Source organism: Giraffa tippelskirchi, chromosome 2, assembly GCF_054371585.1.
Source record: "Giraffa tippelskirchi isolate mGirTip1 chromosome 2, T2T-mGirTip1v1.2.pri, whole genome shotgun sequence".
In the NCBI taxonomy this organism is placed as follows: domain Eukaryota; kingdom Metazoa; phylum Chordata; class Mammalia; order Artiodactyla; family Giraffidae; genus Giraffa; species Giraffa tippelskirchi.
Genome location: NC_137276.1, coordinates 40,618,742 through 40,636,016, shown reverse-complemented (window position 1 = coordinate 40,636,016; position 17,275 = coordinate 40,618,742). Strand labels below are relative to the sequence as shown.

General features: G+C 42.9%; 1 protein-coding gene across 17 annotated transcripts in view; it reads right to left on the bottom strand.

Moving 5' to 3' along the window:
- The window catches only part of SGMS1 (sphingomyelin synthase 1), a 330,821-nt gene that overhangs the window by 294,708 nt on the left and 18,838 nt on the right, over positions 1-17,275 (bottom strand). For 4 of the 17 annotated variants that reach the window (XM_081557014.1, XM_081556948.1, XM_081556982.1 and 1 more), the window contains exon 2: positions 12,300-12,482. The exons of the other annotated variants lie outside the window; for them this stretch is intronic. The gene's annotated coding sequence lies outside the window, so the exon portion shown is untranslated. The remainder of the gene's footprint in view (positions 1-12,299; positions 12,483-17,275) is intronic. 17 annotated transcript variants of the gene reach the window in all.

Here is a 17,275-nt window from a genome sequence, read left to right as displayed (position 1 = left end):
TAAAACACATACCTTTACTTGCCTAGTTCATTTCTAGTTACACCCTGACATGTGGAAGAAGGGAGTGAGGGCTGCAATCTCTCTCTTTTCTTCAAGATGGCCTTGGGAGAAAGTGTCAAGCTGGCGGGCATTTTAATATCACAGGACACCCAGAAAGCTCCTAATGGTCTCTGCTTCAGAGTATTCTCTTCAAACTCAGGAGTCCCAGATCTCTGCCAGATCTAGGTACACGTGGGATGAAGTCTAGATACATACAATCCCATCTCTAGACCACACATCCTGGTGTGTCACTCAAGATCCTCTCTTCTCTGCTCTGCACCCTGCATTCTCCCCACCAGAGATAACCCACTAGCCTGAATTCTGACTTCCTCCTTTGCTCCTCTAATGATTTTATCACATCTGTATTCTAATATATCGTTGTGCTCTTCCTGGTTTTAATTAAGTTTTATACAAAGGAAACCAGGACTGTATTCAGACTCGCCTCTTGAGATTTTGATTTTGAGATTCATCCCTCTTGACTCATGTGACTGTAGCTGATTTTTCACCACAATATTGTTCTCACTGTGTGACTTTACCCACAATTTACCGCTCTGTTCTACTGCTGAGGATCATCTGGGGATTGTTCAGTTTTCACTATTAAGAATAATGCTGCCATTTAAATTCTAGTGCTCGTCCCCTGGTGCACACAGCAAGTTTCTCCAGGGCGTATCCCTAGGAGAAGAGAGCAGGGCTTGGGACCACATACGTTGAACTTCCCAGAAATGCCAGATCATTTTCCAAAGTAGCTGCCACAATTGACTATTTAGCCACCCTTTCCGTCTCTCTCCAAATAAGAGGCCTGCTTGTTTTGCTAATTACCAGCAAAGCTTTCAACCAACAAAAGGGAAAGCTTTTCCTATTTGCAGCATCACTGCTGCAAATAAACAGTACTCCAAAGTAGTGACCCAGACAGCTGGAACATATTAGTCACAGGACAGACTTCGGAATAATGATGCAGACCCAGCCGGCACCACACACTCCCCACGGTATCAGTCAAATTGGATTTCTAGACCTATGTTAAATTCAGAGGTTGTTTTCTTCCTGGTGGACTCACAGCTATGGTCCCTTCTTGCTACTGTCAACTTGAAGGGGAAAAAAAATTAACTCACAGGCAATCCAGCCAAATTCAAGATTAAAGCTGGGGAGTCAAATCATATCAAAAAAATCGTGTGTTGCTGTTGTTTTTTTTTTTTAATACAGAGTTGCCTGTGTTTTTATATAGTCATCTAAAAACTCTTAGGTATTCTCTAGACAAAAAGACATTCTATTTAGGCTTACTTATTTCAATGTCTTAGGTGGAGATAGTAATTTTGTGACAATTTTATCTGTATTTCCAGTAAAATCATAGTATCAAACATTTCTGTTGGCATTAAATTTAAAAAAAAGATAAATTCTTTCAATCTGGGCAGGAAGGAGAGAAGAAAAGTTACTATAAATTTCAAGGAGGCTCGTATCATGTCACTGAAAGAAACAACGGTGTTAGTGACCAAAATGGGGTTGTTTCAACTCAACCTCTTGACAGTTCTTGTCTCTTTATAATCATTTCTCCCTGTGAGGTAGCAACTATTGCTACACCCATTTCACAGATGGCAGAAACCGAGGCATAGAAAGCAATTAGGTTGTGCATAGCACACAGCTGATAAGTGGTAGACAAGGATTTGAACCCAGTTTACCCCAGAATCCATATTCTAACCACTACTCTCAGCAGATTTTTCAGCCTCCTAAGACTAGCTAGAAGGCCCTGCCTGCCATGGTGACAATAACTGTAGCTACCAGTTACAAAGCATCAACAACATGCCAAGCACTTGCTAAGTGCTATAGCGTGTTATTTTTATCCCCGCATCTCCACCAGGCCTGTATTATTCCCATCTTCCAGCTCAAGAAATCTATGCTCTAGGAGTTTACATAACTTGGCCAAAGTCACATAGGCAATAAAGACAATGGTTGAGACACCACTTGAACCTTGTCTCTGATTTAAAGTTCACATTCTTTCTACTGTAGACTTTCTGGACAAAATAAAAGCACCTGATCCCAGGGCTTCGGGAGACAATTGTTGACCATGGGTCTTGGGAACAGCCCCCATGAAGGAAACAGATGCCACAGAGGGAGATGTGCCAGCTTTCTAGGCACTTGGCAGGCAGCAGCTGTCATGGCTCCATGACAGGCACTGAGGCAGTGTCTCCAATAAGAACAGTGACTATGGTCAAAGATCCAGCGGTCACACTGTGCAAGTCAAATGGCCACTGCACACAACATTTTCATCTGTAAAATGGGGCTAACTTTTATTTCAAAGGGTTACTGTGAAGATTTTTGGGCTCCAAAATCACTGCAGATGGTAACTGCAGCCGTGAAATTAAAAGACGCTTGCTCCTTGGAAGAAAAGTTATGACCAACGTAGACAGCATATTAAAAAGCAGAGACATTACTTTGCCAACAAAGGTCCGTCTAGTCAAGGCTAGTCAAGGAAATCAGTCCTGAATATTCATTGGAAGGACTGATGTTGAAGCTGAAACTCCAATACTTTGGCCACTTTGTAATGAGTCACTACACAGAGCAACCAGAGTAACATATTTCTTAAAAGGCTCAATCTTGTGTTGGTTCTAATATTTGATCCAGAGTGGAGGAGGAGACCTGCTAAGGGGCAATTTTCCAAAGGAAGGTAGCCAGCGATGGGCAGAAACAGCCTCAGTACAGTATGAAGTGTTTGAAGCGAATAATAGAAGAAGCCACTGCCAATGTTTTCTCAATATATACCACGGACGACCTTCTACATTCTTCTTCAAAACCTTTGCTCATGGGGACTTCCCTGGTGGTCCATGGCTAAAACTCCACACTCCCAATGCAGGGGGGCCTGCGTTCAATCCCTGGTCAGGAAACTATAATAGATCTCCCATATCACAACTAGACATCCCACCCACCACAGTGAAGATCGAGGATCCCACACACTGCAGCTAAGACCTAGAGCAGCCAAATAAATAAATCAATAAATTTTTTACACAATCTTTTTTTATAAAGTGGTTTTTATTTTTTCTTTTTAAATTTGTATTCATTTATTTAGGCTGCCCTGGGTCTTCATTGCTGTGTGCAGGCTTTCTCAAGTTGTGCTGAGTAGGGGGCTGCTCTCCGGTTGCAGTGCACAGGCTCCTCGTTGCAGTGGCTTCTCTTGTTGTGGAGCACGGGCTCTAGAATGCCAGCTCAGTAGTTGTGGTTCAAGGGCTTAGCTGCCCCGTGGCATGTGGGATCTTCCCAGACCAGGGATCGAACCAGTGTCTCCTCCATTGCAAGGCAGATTCTTAACCACTTGACCTACAGGGCAACCCTAAAAAAATAATCTTAAAAAAAAGAAAGAAAGAAAGAAAACCTTTGCTCAATAACCCTGAGAGAAAATACTGTGATATAGATCCCTATCAAACAGATAAGAAAACTGACTCAGAGGTAAAATGACTGGCCCAAAGTCACTGAACTAGTCAATGAGTATAATAGCATACAGTAGGCATTCAATAAATATCTGTTGAACATGGGCTCTCCATCATAAAAACAGAAGACACCACTTACTTCACAAGGGTTTTATAAGGGTAAAATGAGATTATGTATATAAAGTTCCCAGCTCAGGCCTTGACCTTGGAATGTACTGTGTACCTGGGCAACAATGCTGACATAGAAAGTTAGGCACAACAACCAGATGGAATAGGGTTGTGATACTGATGTGGGTCAAACAAACATCATAAAGGACAAAAGATACACAGATATACCTAACAAGCAAATCTGCACGGCAAATACACACATGAAAAGATGCTCAACATAATTAATCATTAAAGAAATAAACGCAAATTAAAATCACAATAAGATATCATTACACATCTATCAAAATAGCTAAATTTTAAAATCTGGCAATATAAAATGCTGACAAAAACTCAGAGCAACTAGGATTCTCACACATTGCTGGTATGATGAGTAAACACAAACAGTGGTATATGCATATTGTGGAATACCACTTAATAATCAAAAGAGACAAATTATTGATACACATAGCAACATGAATGAATCCCAAATGATTATGCTAAATGAAAGGAGCAAGTCTCAAAGGGATAGACTCTACACAGTCCCACTTACATGACTTTCTGGAAAAGGCAAAACTATGGCGACAGAGAACAGAGCACTGTTGCCAAGGGGAGAAGGAAGGTTTAACTACAAAGAGGCAAGCAGCAGCAGGGAATTTGAGAGGTGATGGGTTATTCTCTACTCCATTTATATGCATGTGTTAAAACTCATAGAACTACATGTTCCAAAAAAGAGAATTTCACTATTGGTAAATTTTTTTTCATTATTAAAGAATGAAATTTTTACAATAGAAATTCTTACCAGTAGAAAGAATTGGTAAGTCCTGGCGAATGGATACTTGACATTTGGTTTGTGGTGATGGAGGGGACCCATGAAAGCCAAACAGCTCTGAAGTTCCTTGCAGAGGGAACAGTGATGGTACAGGAGACCATGAAGAGTCAATGTGTGAGGAGGGATCAACACAGACGCTCTGAGGGTTTCTAGCCTTGCTCTAACCTTAGTACTAGCCTGATTTCACTAACTGATGACTGTGAGATTACACAAGCCACATCTCCTCCCTGAGCCTTTTAATTCTAGCATGAGACAACGAAGCAAATGATCTTAAAGGTTCATTCCACCACAAACACTGCAAAGTCAGTTTGTTTTTAAGCTACTGAGTCTGTGTAAGACAGCAGGAAAAATAAGTAAAAATACCCAGATACAGAAAAATGGCTATGCACCCACACAAACACCATCAGGGACCAAAATAAAGAGAAAATCACAGATGAGTGTGGATGGTGGAGTGATGGTGGTAGAAGTAACCAACAGCAGACAAGAGACCGGGGGAGACTGAGAATACCATTTTCTGCAGAGTAGAAGGAGGAAAAGAGAGGCTGCATGGGGGCGGAATGTAGCGGGGACTGGAACAACTCAGCGACCAAACGGTGAAGAGTTAAGAAGAATGAGGACTGACAAGACAACAAAACTAGACAGATTTGTCAGAGATCAATAGAGTGAGTGTTCAACCTCCTGTTCCCCAACCAAGTAACAAAAAGACTACCACACAAGACTTGCTCCTTGTCTGAATTTATCTCGGGTCCTAATTGTTTTACCCTTGCATTTTCAGTCTCATTCTACCTTCATCTTTGCTGTCAGAAGCCCAAAGTTTAATTGAAACATGTAGGCGTGGTTCCCTTGCAATAGCCCACTTTAGAGGCTGCAATTTTCAAAATTTTGATATTCCTGGAAATCGACAATGTGACTGTTGAATGCTAGCAAGCCATTTTCCCGTGCTGCATACGTTTATGCAATGACTCCAGAATTTCAGAACAGGGAAAAAAAATCATTTTTAAAGGATTTAGTAGAATGTCAAGGGTACACTTTAAAAAGGACTAAGATTTTATTGTTGTCACTTTATTGGCTTGTGAGGCAGGAAAATTGTTTGAATTCAATCATATTCCCAAACTGACCAACTGAATCAAGGCAACTTCTTCATTTCTGCCCAGAACAGGCCTCAGCTATTTCAGCCAAATGAAACCTATGACATTACCACTCTGAGCACTTAGCCAGAGCCAAAGGAAGACTAGGGAAATTAACAGTTAAAAAGCACACCTGCAAGCCAAGTTAATACACAGAAAACTTAACACCAGCTCTTCAGTCAATCTTCCTTTTTAATGATTATAGGTAAAAATATGAATGTGATACAACCTAGAGGAGAAAGAGCAAACGACTTCAGCTCAAAATCTGGTCTCTTCTACCACTAAGGTGAAGTGAAAGTCATTCAGTCATGTCCGACTCTGAGATCTCATGAAGCCCACCAGGCTTCTCTGCCCATGGAATTCTCCAGGCAAGAATACTGGAATGGGTAGCCATTCCCTTCTCCAGGGCACCTTCCTGACCCAGGGATCAAACTTGGCTCTCCCACATTGCAGAAGGATTCTTTACCATTTGACCACTGGGGAAGCCCTTCTACCACTAACGACTCACTAACTTTGGGCAAATTTCTTCACTCCTTATCTCCCTTTCTGCATCTACAAAGAAGGGGTCATTATCATTGCATGCTCCCATCCAGTAATCAGGCTACAGCCCCTCGCACCGGATGAGATCATGTCTGCAGAGGCACTTAGGAGAACACAAATAAAAAGACAAATATGAGGTGTCATTACTGTCATCCTGTATGGGGTGGGGTGTGAGGGCAGGTAAATATATTTCACACACAGTCACATCCCAACTGCCTCTTTCAAGTCAACCATATGCTTCTCCTCCGTCACAGCTGGCTGTTGAGCAGATGCTAGAATGGATACAGGCAGAAAGGTGGGGAGGAAGAACGCTTCGGTTACCCAGCTTCAGTCCTCCTGGTTTGAGGAAGATAAAACACTAATTTCTCATCCGTGTATATTTCACTAATCTTTTTTGAGACCCTTCAATGTGTCAGACACCAGGCTAGGCACAAAGAAGCATGAGTTTGTTTGTTTGTTTTTTTAACAAAACAGGCTGTGCTCTCAGGTGTGTTCGCTCTGGAAACAGCTAAGTCGCCCATCACCACCCAGCGCACTGGCGGCATAATGGAGGCAGGCGCAGAGGAAACCCCAGCCCAGACAGCTGAGTGGGTTAGGAGGGCGGGGCTCCTCACTTGACTCAGATGCCTGAGTCAAGCCTTGACACATGAGAATCAGTGAGATGAGTCAAGCAGGGGAAAGGCATTCTAAGTGGGCAGAAGGCGTGGAAGCAGGACCCACTCAGTACCTGAGAGGATGACAAGGGACCGTGAGTGGAGGCTCACGCTCAGGCTTTCTCCTGAGGGCAGTGGGAACCATGGACGCATTTAAGCAGGACTCGCGTGTGACCCTCGCGGGTGAGGGAAGGGACTGTGACAACAGTTGGGAGAACGGAATGAAGCCCGGGCCGGAGGTGGAGGGCTGTACATACAGAAATCCAGGCAAGAAGCAATGAGGGCTTGGGAATACAGATGAACACCAGAGATGGTAAGGAGGTAAAGTGACCTTGCTTTGGGGCTGGAGGGACACGGGGGTAAAGGGGCAGGAATTGTTGATGCCTCCTTGGTTCTGTCTTAATGACTTGGAAGAGGATGGTCTTTTCACAGGTACTAGAGAAGTGCAGACATGGCGGGCAAGCTGATCTCACTTTGTACTGTGTCATTTTATATAGGCCTTCACGTATCTGAGGTCACTCTGTACACTTGTGACCAACCAAAAAGTCACACGCTTCAACATTTACCTGCCTATTTTGAATTCCCACAGGCAAGATGGAATGTCTGGGCAAGATGGAATGTTTGGGCAAGAACTCAATCCGGTGCTCTTCCCTTCAGTAGCCAAAACGGGAATGGCCCTCACATCAGACTTGAAGCTCAGAGAGGTTAAGTGGCTTACCTCAGGCCACACAGCTAGCAAAAGAGGGGACTTCACTTTAATCCTGGATTGTATGCTTCCAGAAAGTCAGTTTTTCACCTAGAATACTACACTGCCTCATTAAGGGCCTAGTGATATGACTTACACGTAATAAGACCTCAATAGTCTTGTTCCATGGCCACTGTACTCTTCTTTTGCCACTCCCTTTCGGTAACCGAGTCCAGGCCTGAACTACCTCCTTCCAGTCCCTGGAAACATTGTTCCCACTCCTGAGCTCCAGCTCAACTGTCCTGTCAGCCTACAGAGTCCAGCACCATCCATGCTTATCAAAGCTCATTCCAACAGTTACTTCTGATAACCAGCTACTCTGTGGCTCTGCAAACACAGGGAGAATGTTCTGATTTCTACAGGAGCTATTCCTGAATTCATCTGTCCTATCTTACATCATGGCACTAAAATCCTCGACGGTGATCCTGATTTTACACATATTTGTATCACTGGCTAAACCCAGCATGGTATTTCTCCTCCTCAATGGCTTGCTCTCCTACCTGTGCCAGTGTTACCTCTGGGAAGAAGGGAGGGCCAGGCCCTGGAGAAGGATGCACAGAGCTTATCTGGAGCCTGTCACTCACCCAGCACTGTCCTAGGCGCCAGACAGCAAGGTCTCTGAACTTATAGTCCAGTGGAGATAGGATATTTAAAATAATAGTAATAACAACATATGTACACCAAAACACATCAAACAAACATCCAACAAAATTGAGGGTTGGGTTCATTACGTTATTCTGTTTTCTAATTGTTCCAAATATTTTCATAATAAAAATATTTAAAATGAGGCAAAAATAAGTGAAAAGCCTCTACTCCCTGGGGAAGGAACTAGCTAGTAAGACTGATTCATCTACATAGGTTCTACACAGAGAAAATCTTACTGTAACCTGTTTTGTTTTTAACACCATATTTCACAGAGTGGGGGGAAGAAGCAATCAGGGGAAAGACAGAAATGCACACACGTAGATGATATGAATTTAATCCAACAATAAAATGAGGTTCTCAAGTCACTCTAGACTTTCCTCATTTCTACCTCCATATCCTCTAAAATGGTAAATGATAAAAGAAAATAACAGAAAACTATAATCACTTTCTAGTACATTTTGGCCTCAGGAGAGGAAGCGATATTAACAATCACCATTTACTCTACATCCGCGGTGTGCTGGGCGTTTACAGACATGACCCCATCATGACTCTGTGAGATGAGCATTACTATCCCCATTTTACAGACGTGACAATTAAGATGCAAATAATTCAAGTCGTTAGATCAACATCCTGCTGTCAGGGATGGCAGAGCAGGCACCCAAACCCATCTCCGCCAAGACTCAAAAGCCCTGATTTTATTTTCATTATACCATGCTGTGTGCCTTCCAATAGTTGATATTCCCTTTCATTTTTCATAAACATCTGGGCTCCACAAATGAGTGAATCTGATAAAGAAAATCTCCACCAGGCAGTTTAGTAAATTAAAAAAAAAAAAATCCAAGAAACTACAGTCTTGAAGTATATGGTGTCAGAAATAGTAACTCCAAATGTTAACTCAAAGTAATAAACAAAATTGAGTGGCTAAGAACTCAACTGTACAATCCTCTACAGTCATAAAAGAAATACCGTGTAACTATTTTAAACAGCCATAACATCTGACGGGATCTTAAAGATGCAACTGGCAACAAACTGACGAGAGGAAAAAAATGAATTCTTAAAGTCAATTTCTAATACTCTCTATCTTTAAACATTTCTTACTGTGAACAGTGTACAAAACTCACCCTCTACATGTCAACAGAGGAATAAGACAAACCAGAGCCTTTGTAAGCAGGCTGAGATTTTATTATTTACTGAATTCTCAAAAATTAAGAATTGCATTAAATTTGAAATACAGACCACTGTTAATTCCAGAAGTAGTCGCATTAACAAGTCTGGAAATGAAATACAAATTAAGAAAATGCAACGATCAAATTTAATCTATGTATCAATAAATTTACTCCTAAAATAGAGACCTTGGTACAAAAAGGTCTGCGCTTTCTCCATCACTTCTTCCCACACAGTCTGGGTATCAGGACCTAAACTACTCTGACCACACGTCCCAAACAATAAGGAACCAGAGCCCTTTCTACCAGGTGGACCCCAACCTCCGTCACCCCACCTCCGAGAAAGGGAAGTGGTCCCTTGCAGGGACCTGCATAGGCGGAGCTGCTGAGCAAGGAGACTTGAGGGTCGAACCTCAGGAAAAATGCACACATACGTACAGATCAGGTAGAGGTAATAGGGAAGGAGTCAGAGAAGGAACAATTGGGAAGATAAGAGAACAGGAATATACGGAGTCCCCAAGAACCGAAGGGAAAGGAAATGAAAGAAAGGAGCTCCCCGACAGTCAGGAAGGAAGATAAAGAAGCTTTTGCTTAGACACCTGACACACTGCCAGGTGAGTGAGTCACACTCAAAATTTTAATGATACAAAAAGACCCCAATTACCTTTCTTTCCCAAAGACACATCCCTAATTATATCTTGTATTTTGAATCAAAGAATTGATTCAAACAGTATTACTTTATTCTTTGAAGTAGACTATTTGACTGATGGTCAAAAGAGACCATCAGTCTCTTTTGTACATAAATTATATGACTGAGGATTAAACATGTATGTTATTTTGTTCCAGAGATCACCTATTAAAATTGAGGACCGTTTAAAATCTATTCCACAACTTTACAAATCTATACACATACGTATCACTAAAAAGACCAAGAGAAATGACAGAAATTAATTGAACAAAAAGAAAGAGCATGCAGTAAGGAAACAGATCTTTAGTATAAAACTTTCAATGGCACCCCACTCCAGTACTCTTGCCTGGAGAATCCCATGGACTGAGGAGCCTGGTGGGTTGCAATCCATGGGGTCGCTACGAGTCGGACACGACTGAGCGATTTCACTTTCACTTTTCCCTTTCATGCACTGGAGAAGGAAATGGCAACCCACTCCAGTGTTCTTGCCTGGAGAATCCCAGGGACGGGGGAGCCTGGTGGGCTGCCGTCTATGAGGTCGCACAGAGTCGGACACGACTGAAGCGACTTAGCAATAGCATAATTCACAATGCTAGGATTTCCCTAGTGGCCCAGTGGCTAAGACTCTATACTTCCAAAGCAGGGGACCTGGGTTCGATCACTGGTCAGGGAACTAGATCCCACAAGGCACAGGTAAGAGTTCCCATGTCACAACTAAGAAAAAAAAAACAGAAAAAGATCTTGAGTGCCACAACTAAGGTCCAGTACAGCCAAATAAATAAAACAAAACAAATATATATTTTTTAAATCCACAATGCTATCAGTAAACTCATGGACAGAGTTCAGCTATATCATTTGTCTTGAGAAAACACGAGCAGCATAAGCAAACAGATTTGACTGGCCTCATTTAAACCATGGTTAATTACAGTTAACTGTTATCTAGCCTGCAAAGTACAAAACATTTCACTTCTTTTTCCACAAAACAGGAAACTAACCCCAATTTCCCACTTCTCCAGAAATTACCTCAGATGCCCTTGCAGGATGACCAGGCACCACTAAGCCAGGGGCCCACCAAATGGAGTCAGGGGAGAGTTTGCTGCCCTATATTCTCCACCAGGCCTCCCCTACCACATTGATTTGAAAAATATGTAAGTTTAAATTGAGAGGGCTTGTGGGATACACACAGCCTGCAGCCCAGACCCTGAGCTCCCCTCCAGACAGAGAGACGGGCTCACTGAAGGGCAAACCCCTTAGATAAACCCTTTCTGCATATCCAGAAAGGGTTCGAATGAGACTTTCAGCAGCTAAGACTGAGCTGAGGAAGCAGGGCTACTGCCAGATTTTTCCCTCTTGAGGTACTGACAGGCAAGAGCTAGCAGGGCAAAAGGTATGAAAACATCAGGCTGTTTTCCAAGAACCCTGACAGGCCTCACTCAAGGTTGCTGCCAAGTTCGCTGGTGAGACCGCTCAGAAGAAGTATGAAACTGCTCTCTTGACCTCAGGCAAACACTAAAGCTTTCAGCTGAACACTGTTGAAAGTACTTGGGTGTTTTTCATCTCTGTGAGGTAGGCATTTCCTGGACCAAACTTGGACATGGTAGCCCTCTAAAAAAACTGATCACAAAATGGCACAGGTTTTTCTTTCTTTTTCTTAAGTCTATTTAAAGATGTTTCACTCCAAGAAATTCACAGCAGCAGCATTATTCACACTAAAAGGTAGAAGCAATTCCAGCGTCCACCAACAAACAAAAAAATATGGTCTCTACATATAGTGGAATATTATTAAGCCTGAAAAAGAAAGTAAATTCTCATATATGCTATAGTATAGGTGAACCCTGAAAACATGCTACATGAAATAAGCCATATGTAAGGACAAATACTGTATTATTTCACTTATATGAGGTACCTTGAATAGTCAAATTCATAGAGCAAGTAGAATAGAGGTGCCAGAGGATAGAGGAGGTAGGGAATGGAAAGTTATTATTTAATGGGCACAAAGTTTCAGGTTGGGATGATGAAAACGTTCTGAAGATGGACGGTAGTATTGGTTGTACGTCAGTGTGAATGTCCTTAATGCCACTGAATTGTACACTCAAAAATGGTTAAAATGGTAAATTTTTAGTTATGTATATTTTACCATAATTAAAACAGAATAATAAAAGATGTTTGTACTTTTTAAAAGCAAACTATAGATTTGGAACATTCTCAGTCACATCTTGGAAATGTATTTTAGACCTAGACAAATACAATATATATACATATATTTCTATGTTTATTTGAGGATCCAGTGCAATTGTCTCCAGTTACCATTCTTGTCTGAAGTCCCATCTTTGGTTTTGACGTAGAAGTCCAAAGAGCAGAATGCTTTCTTCAAACGTCATTCCTGGCATTCGTGAACAGGCGTGTGATCAGTGACCGCATCATCACTCTGGTTACACATCAGTAGGGCAGCATCCGCAATATGAACAAGGCACATCCTTCGGACAGTTTCTGTGAACATCCAAAGACTCATTTCCAAATGCTAGTGAGCATTCCAGAAGCATACCTCAGAAGAAAACGCTCTTCCACCCAAAGGCAAACCATGTGACGTCCAAGGGATTCTGTCATGTACTAACACAAGATGTTCAAAGACGGGATGGGAAGGCTGGTTAGTATATATTTGAAAAGGCTGTTTGCATAAAAGGAAATTCTAACACTGCACTTCGCAGATAACAGCATTGACACAGGACGCTTACTAACAATATCAAAGAGCCTGCTTGCTGACAACCCAGGGTTGCTTGTAGGAAAAGTAGTCAATTGTTGGGAACTGAGCTGCCTTGAAGCAGCAAACATTTCTCACATATTACCTCCATAAAGATTCTTTTGTCATTCTTCCCCAGGGGAGATGCTGAAATTGGTGTGCAGGTAGTGAAAGCTGAGATGCAGATGGAGATTTGGAAAACAGCTTTGTTATCTTAAAAGCCAATTACACTGTTCCACTGCCACACTTCCAGAGCCCAGGCTTAAGGATGCGCTATTCTCTCAGCTGGTTGTGGGAAGCAGCAATCACAGGCCACAATATCAAAAGAAAATGTGTGTAAGATCTTATTTCTGCTTCTGAGATCATCTAGACATATTCTCCTCTGCATACCACACTAAGCCAGGGTGAGGGATAACTTCAAAGGAAACTGTATTATCACCAAGAAAATCTTTATATCCAGGAATTAAAGAGGAAAGGCCAGTCATTGCTCAAAAGTTGAGTAAGTTGGAGACAAACTACCCCTTACAGCATCTTAAATGGACAGCTAGCCGAAATAATAAAAAATAATTCAAAAACCAAACCAAATAAATAACAAAATAAATGAATAAAAGCCTTGCTCCTACCTCCTCCACCTCAGGTGAAAGTCAACATGTACCCAGGTTCAAAAATGTTCACAATACTGATCATACATGCTGAAAAATGAAGTCCTTGTAGCATAATGTCAAACTCTATTATAATTTTTCATATTAGCATTGTTAATAACATTTATAAAATTTCAAATTTATATTACATATCTCAGAAGTCAGTTTTAGAAACAGTGACATTTAGATTTTAACATTTCCATCCTTGGGCATTTGGTAAAAATGTTTATTCAATGTGCACATCTAGTATTTACAGAAAAAAATGGGAGGGAAACACATCCAAACATCAGTATTAATAGTTATCTCTGGGTGATGGGATTATGAAGGATATTCTTTCTGCTTATATATTTTCTAAATGGAAGAGGAGCAAAAAGAGGCAGGGAGAAAGGAAAGGAACAGGCTAAGATGGGGAGAAGAGAAGGAGGAGAAGGTGAAAAAGTTTTTCTAAAAAGAGAAGCCAAACTCAGGTTAAAAGGCAAGTAAGTGCCAAGCAGCCTTGAACAGCCAGCACAGGCCGCCCACTGCCTCTAGCAGTCAGCTTCACATGGACTCTGATATTAGCTGTGCCCCAAAAGTGAAAGAGGAGAGTGAAAAAGTTGGCTTAAAGCTCAACGTTGAGAAAACTAAGATCATGGCATCTGGTCCCATCACTTTATGGGAAATAGATGGGGAAACAGCGGAAATAGTGTCAGACTTTATTTTTTGGGGCTCCAAAATCACTGCGGATGGTGATTGCAGCCATGAAATTAAAAGACGCTTACTCCTTGGAAGGAAGGTTATCACCAACTTGGATAGCATATTTAAAAGCAGAGACATTACTCTGCCAACAAAGGTCCATCTAGTCAAGGCTATGGTTTTTCCAGTGGTCATGTATGGATGTGAGAGTTGGACGGTGAAGAAAGCGGAGCGCCAAAGAATTGATGCTTTTGAACTGTGGTGTTGGAGAAGACTCTTGAGAGTCCCTTGGACTGCAAGGAGATCCAACCAGTCCATCCTAAAGGAGATCAGTCCTGGGTGTTCATTGGAAGGACTGATGTTGAAGCTGAAACTCCAATACGTTGGCCACCTCATGCGAAGAGTTGACTCATTGGAAAAGATCCTAATGCTGGGAAGGAGGGGGCAGGAGGAGAAGGGGACGACAGAGGATGAGATGGATGGATGGCATCACCGACTTTATGGACATGGGTTTGGGTAAACTCCAGGAGTTGGTGATGGACAGGGAGGCCTGGCATGCTGCGATTCATGGGGTTGCAAAGAGTTGGACACGACTGAGCGACTGAACTGAAATGAACTAGTGATCCTGCCCTCAAACCCACCCTTCCCAGGGATTGCCTTCCTGAACATTTTAGCCCAAACTGTTACGAGTCCATGTGACTGCATTTTCATCACATGGGCCTCACCTCATTCTGACTTGGGCTCCTGACTTGCTGTCGTCTGTGCTGTTTGCCACCACGTGGAGGAGTGCTTTATTCTTAGAAATCCTCTAGTTTCAATCCCTTCTTGGAGCCTGGCAAAGCCTGGACTGGAATCTGTGCGTCCTGACTCCCTGATGGGCATCTTATCCACTCAAGCGTGTGGTCATCAGGCCCATCTCGACTGCTCTGTCTGGAGAGGGACCCCTGACAGCAGAGACCCACATGCTTTCCTGTGTGGATCCCAGGAGCTGGCCTGCTCGCACACGGCCGAAGTTCCCAGAGTTTAGTCAAGAATGCAGCCTTTTCACATGCTCACCAAAGGACAATCTGGCTGGGTCTCAATACTGGGACCGGCGGCCACACTACCAGATTCAGTGATTCATTTCCTCTTCCTCAAGAAATCTGCTGCCCGTTTGCCTTTGAAGGAATCAAGCTTTCTTGAAGCTTTGTGGGGCCACCAATTCAAAATGCAGGCTGGTGTTGGGCGCAGACCTGCTTGCAAGAGCTGTCCCTGGGTGACTGGGAGCAGCCACACTACTGCCTCGTTGAAAAGATGCCCATCAGGGAGTCAGGATGCACAGATTCCAGCCCAGGCTTTGCCAGGCTCCAAGAAGGGATTGAAATTAGATGATTTCTAAGAATGAAGCACTCCTCCACATAGTGGCAAACACCACAGACGACAGCAGGTCAGGGGCCCAAGTCAGAATGAGGTGAGGCCCACGAGAGGCGACGGTGAACAGGAGGCAATTCCAGGTGAGCTGCTGACTGGGCTTGCGACAACTTGAGCACTGAGAACAGAAGCCAGAAGGGAGAGCAGGAATGTGTCCCACTCCCCATACGACAGTGCCTTCACCACCCTTTCACCCACAGAGCCTCGCACTGCAGTGGAGAGGGAAGATGGTTTAACAGGAAGGTTAGCAGTAAAATATCTCAGTGACTCACTTCGAGCTCGCCAGAAAAGCACTGATTTCAGGTCAAGGATGTAGCCCCTTAACAGGTATAACAGACAAAATCTCTCTTCACAGGTGGTTGAACGTGCCTGTTAAGGAGTCACTGTGTTTTACAGTCCTCTTATGAGTATTTATAAAACTTAATGAGAGAGTTGATATGGCTTGACTAGTTTGCTAGGATACTGTACGCTAGTTAAGAGCAGGAACCATGTCTGCCTAGTTTATCCCTGTGTCAGCGGCACCCAGCAGGGCTCCTCGCTCATAGTAGGCACCCAACTAGTGTTTTCTGAACAGTGTATTCCTTACGAATGCTGTATAGAACTCTTTATACATAACAGTGTTTTTTTGGAAACCTTTCTACAAATATTCCTCTGGTAATCTTCTTTTTAAGTGTTGCCAAGTATTCCATTATTTGGATATATGTCATTTGCTTAACCAATCCCAAACCATTGTATACTTAGCTTTTCAACTTTTCACTATGACAAACATCTCTGTGATAAATAATGGTCTTAATTATTTCTTAAAATAAACCCCTAGAGTAGAAATGCTGAATCAAATAATAACTCAGTATTACTGCCTTTCCTCTTAGAAGTTATCCACATCTTGAGGGCCAATTGTCATGAACTCTATTATTTGGGTAAACTACTGTGGAAGTCTCAAGCAGAGGAGTCTCCTAAGACAGGAGACTTTGACATCAACAGCCAAAGTCCTACAGCGTCCTCTCTAGACCTGTGTACCCATCAGACCCAGAAATATGAGAAGCAGCATCTGCTCAAGTGGTCTTCTGCTCTCCTCCCGAGGCTCAGCCTTCTCCTGCTCAGTGGAGGACAAAACCACACTGCAGCATCACACGCGCCTCCCCTACTCCTCTCCCAGTGAGCTGGCTGCTTTTCCACGATGCTAGCTTTATCTTTTGATTCTTTTTTCTCAGAGGAATAAATGAATACGTTCCCACCGTAAGACACAGCAATGTCAAGTCCCAGATAACTGTCCTGAGGCTCTCAGTCTGTGTCTGCCTCCCCGCTTTAGGCAAATCACATCTCATTAGTTCCTCTAAAAGGGGGACAGACGGCAATAAGGAGAAGCCCTCAATGGCCCAATTCTATCTTTTCATCCACTTTCATAAAAATAAACCTTTCAGAGCTCTTCCCGGTGGATTTAATGAAGGCTTTCGACACTCTCGCCAGAAAAATGCACACCCAGAATGACAAACTGGATTTAAGTGGCTTCCTGAAGTTCATCTATGGACCCCAATAAGAACCCCTGGACCACTGATTGGGTCTTCAAACCAGTGGCCAAAAGGAGGCCTGAGATATCCCTGGGGTGTTCATGCTACCCCATCTCTGTCTCTAAAATCAGAGGGAGGGGAAAGTCCACCATGTCCAGGGCCCCTTGGAAACCTGGAAGTCAGCCCAGCACAACTGCTGCTAACTCTCCAGGGCCTTTCAAAGGAACTCAGGTGTCACTGCACAAAGAGTGGCAGTACAGCAAGTGTCAAACGACCCACCCTCTGAGGGGGCACAGAGCCCTCACACGG